The sequence below is a fragment of the Mandrillus leucophaeus genome, unplaced genomic scaffold (genome assembly GCF_000951045.1).
Source record: "Mandrillus leucophaeus isolate KB7577 unplaced genomic scaffold, Mleu.le_1.0 Scaffold535, whole genome shotgun sequence".
Lineage (NCBI taxonomy): Eukaryota > Metazoa > Chordata > Mammalia > Primates > Cercopithecidae > Mandrillus > Mandrillus leucophaeus.
In genome coordinates this window covers 1,566,513-1,571,201 of record NW_012105753.1, presented here as the reverse complement: position 1 = coordinate 1,571,201, position 4,689 = coordinate 1,566,513, and positions in this window count along the sequence as shown.

Sequence of the window (4,689 nt, the reverse complement as noted above, 5' to 3'; positions counted from 1 at the left end):
AGATCGAGCCGCTGCACTCCAGCCTGGGCAACAGAGTAAGACTTCGTCTCAAAAAAAAAAAAAGGAATTAGATTGAAAATTATTCTCATCACAAATACAAGCCAGTTTTAGAAACTGTTATTGCTTATGAATAAAGAAATAGAAGTTACAATGCTAAGGTTATTATATAATGCGTACTCATATGGCCAGCCTGTAATTCAAAAAAAAAGATCAAAGTCTACAGATAAACAGACTGTAGATGAGTAAATCCATTTTTCTTAAAGTAAAGACTGTATTTTGTAGAATTCTGTTCTCTCATACCTTAAGTTGTCATGGGCAAAGTATTTTCCCATTCCTGGCTACAGGCAGATCATTCTTAGTCCAGTAGTGTGCTGGAGTGAGCTTGCACCGGCTTACAAGAGCCAACTGTGAACATTTTTTCTGGCTTCAGTGCTGTCAAGTTGGTAGTTTGAAACTGGGCATGGTGGGAGTATTTACACCAAAAAAATTAGTAAACACTACAAATCAGATCTTTTATTTTCCCTTCAAAGCCAGCTGTTAAACATACATCAGCACACCCTAGAAGCCACATTCACATGTCTATTCCTACAGATATGAAAGTAAGGAACAGAACGCATTTTGTGAAATAAAGCGTATGAGGTAAATCCCCCACCCAAAACTGCATCTGGATCTTTACCTTGTGGGTATTATGGTCCATGGTTGTCTTCTGACCAACAAATCTCTGTTTAATCATGTTTTGACCACAGAAAATCTCTCTAGGCTATTACCAAGCTGCAGATCCACTAAAGACTCTCCAGGCAATCAGGAAAGGTGAAAGTTGCAGATTGATAGAGGAAAAATTACAGTGTAAGTAAAGATCTGTTGTAATATAGAAAGCTCAAAATAGTCAAAGCCAGGTATGGAGCAATCAAAGGCTATTTGTGTGGTTCATAGATGATGTTTTAATAGTACTTCACAAATGTTTATTAGTTTCAGGCTTTTTCAGTGCTCTCATTGCCAATTTATGACTTTACAATTAAAGGGAGAAGAAGCAAAAAATCAAGACGACCAGGGGTGGTGGCTCACACCTGTAATTCCAGCACTTTGGGAGGCCAAAGTGGGCAGATCACCTGAGGCTGGGAGTTTGAAACCAGCCTGATCTATATGGAGAAACCCCGTCTCTGCTAAAAAAAAATACAAAATTTGCTGGGCGTGGTGGCACTTGCCTGTAATCCCACCTACTCAGGAGGCTGAGGCAGGTGAATCGCTTGAACCCGGCAGCCAGAGTTTGCGATGAGCCGAGATTGCGCCATTGCACTCCAACCTGGGCAACAAGAGCGAAACTCCATCTCAAAAAAAACAAGAAAAAATTAAATAAGATTTTCATGCCTGGTAATAGAGTTGGCCAAAAAGAATATAAACTTATTTACAAACTATGGCTTCAGGAGTATTGGTGGATTTGAGGTCATTTGCAACTCCTGTTTCTCTACCCAACATTTAATTTTTGGTATGCGTTGGGAGTTCAGTCCAACAGCCTGCTCTCACATCACTCCACACAGCAACTCGGCAATGTCACCACTCCCATGGCTGCAGAGTTACCATTTGCACCCTAACAGCTCCCCAATTTGTATCTCTAGATCAGAGCACTGTACAGAATTTAAGACTCATATGTTCAATTGCTTGCCCAATATTTATTTGCACTTGGTTATCCCATAGTACCTGAGATGCAGCATGTCCAAACAAGAGCTCAAATCCTTCTCCCAAATCTTTAATTCCTGTTTCTCATTTCAGCAAATGACACAATCCTTTCCCTCACAGATCAAGCAGGAGTTGTAAGTGACATCCTTGACTCTTGTATTTCCTACGCTACCTACATGTAACCAATTACCAAGTCTATTTTACTTCCAAAAATTTAATCTTTCTACTTCTCTTCATTCCTAGCATCACTAACTTAGTCCATTCTACCATCATCTCACCTGGCATGCTGAGAATCCTGATTAGCCTCCCTACCTTCATTTTCCACTTTTAAGTTACAGATCTTTCTAAAGCATTATTCTAATATGATTCTGATACCCTTGGCCTAAATCTTCAGTGGCTTTCTGTTTTCATTATGATAAAGTCCTTATGCCTTAATATGTTTTACAAGGCTCTTCACGTACTGGTTATTGCATACCTCATCTGTCTATACTGCCACTCTCCATTTCCAAGACTCAACTATATTGAACTTTTCCCCAGTTTCTTTAACGAGACATGCTTTCTTACTTCTAGAACTTTGTACATGCTTTACCTTCTTTAACTGCTCCCCACCAGATTGGCCAACATCTACACAGCCTTAAGACCTCAAGTGAGACATCATGTCCTCCAGGGAAACTTCTCTGAATCCCTTAAATCCAGTTTTGGTTCTTCATTATAGCTTGGTTTCTCATTATGTGCAACCCTGTACTTTCCAGGTCAGCACTTCTCATGCTATATTGCAATAGCTTATTTGTCAGCTTCTTCCATTAATCAATAGGCTTCACAAGGAAAGAGAACATGTCTGTCATTGCATTGCTAGTGCCTAACACAATGCCTGGGACATAATAGGCCTTCAAAATATTTATCAAATAAGTAAACCCACCTCATCTACTCATGGTCTCCATATAGACCACTAACAAAAAAGATCTAGAGTTGTTGTACTTTCACAAAGAGCATGGATTGATGTATGCATAATAATTTGTAAAGTTATTCACTTTTGATAAAAGAATATTGCTGTTATTTGGAAATATATATACAGTATTTCCACTATACACTCATGTATTTTAGGAGAAAATGTATTTTCAGTGTTGTGTTTTGTTGATTCACTATTTTTCCAAAAAGGATATTTTGCAATACGTATGGTCACTGATACTACCAAAACTTCACGTGTTCAGTATTTTTTAAAAGAACTTTATGGCGGGGCGCGGTGGCTCAAGCCTGTAATCCCAGCACTTTGGGAGGCCGAGACGGGCGGATCACGAGGTCAGGAGATCGAGACCATCCTGGCTAACACGGTGAAACTCCGTCTCTACTAAAAAAATACGAAAAACTAGCCGGGCGCGGTGGCGGGCGCCTGTAGTCCCAACTACTCGGGAGGCTGAGGCAGGAGAATGGCGTGAACCCGGGAGGCGGAGCTTGCAGTGAGCTGAGATCCGGCCACTGCACTCCAGCCTGGGCGGCAGAGCGAGACTCCGTCTCAAAAAAAAAAAAAAAAAAAAAAAAAAAAGAACTTTATTTACTACATTTTAATTTTTTGTTTTGTTTTTTGAGGTGAAGTCTCACTCTGTTGCCAGGCTGGAGGACTGTGGCACGATCTTGGCTCACTGCAACCTCCGCCTCCTGGGTTCAAGCAATTCTTCTGCCTCAGCAGGAGTAGTTGGGATTACAGGCACATGCCCAGCTAATTTTTGTATTTGTAGTAGAGATGAGGTTTCACCATGTTGGCCAGGATGATCTCTTGACCTCGTGATCTGCCCGCCTCGGCCTCCCAAAGTGCTGGGATTACAGGCGTGAGCCACCATGCCTGGCCTACATTTTAATTTAAAAAAAAAAAAAAAAAAAAAAAAAAAAACTCTTAAGCTTTTTTGTGAGCAAAAATTCTCAAGTATTTAAGCGTGGTATTTTAGGCTGCAGAAGAAATTCACTATTACAGTGTCCTAGTAGCCCAGACATATGTGTTAAATGACATGTCTATACTTTGTTATTCTTTCTAATAAATAATACTCTTTTACAACTCTACCTTCTGAGTGTCTCTTCCCACTCCCTATCACATGTTCTACTTATCAGATAATGGCTGCCACATCCAGTTTGGAATGACCAAAGCAACAACACACCTGAGGGTGAACAGAGATTATCTTTTTTCCTCATCCCTATTGCCGGAACAGAATGCCAAGACCTGACGTGTATGGCTTACCGGGAAAGGAAAAGTGGGAAAACCAAGGTCAAGACCAATCTCTGCCTCCAAGCTATATTTTTCTTCTTTCTGCCTTGACTATTGTGTAAGTTAGAATTATCTAATAAACTCTGCAGAAGCCTGCTAGGGATCCAAAACACATTTATGTTTATTAAATTTGAGTTTTCTTTTCAGCAATTAAAGTTTATCATTTAATCTTTCATCGACTTAGTTGGAAATTTCCTTGCCAGTTTTCCAAAACACCACCGAAAACAGTAACTTGTATCATAAAACCATGGACCTTTTTTGCTATTGGTTTCCCCCAGTATTATAAGAGGCTAGTTTATAGTATATTTTTAATGTGAGGTTGTTTAAGAAAATTTTATATACAATGTACTTACTAATACCACAGTTAAGACAAAAACTTTAAGAGATTTTTCTGGGAGTAGCAGGATATGTAATGACATTATCCATATTTGAAAATATGTACCATCTACTGAATGCCCTTCCCTGGTCTGTCATGATTGTTTTTGTTAATGTTTTCTTCATTGTTTAGGTATAAAATTCTAAAAATAGTCATGATTAGTTTTTCCATGAGACCACAGCACCAGGTAGCCACAGCAGGCTACCTCTGAAGGACCTTATGTCATAATTTTTTAATATATTTTCTGTCTTAAAGGGCACAAGAGTATGTATGTAAACAGAAGATACAAACAAAGGTTAAGAAGAAACAGTTACAAAAGGAGAACACCCTCCCTGGGTATTACTTTGGAGAGATGAACCTAAATAAAATCGTCTTTCGC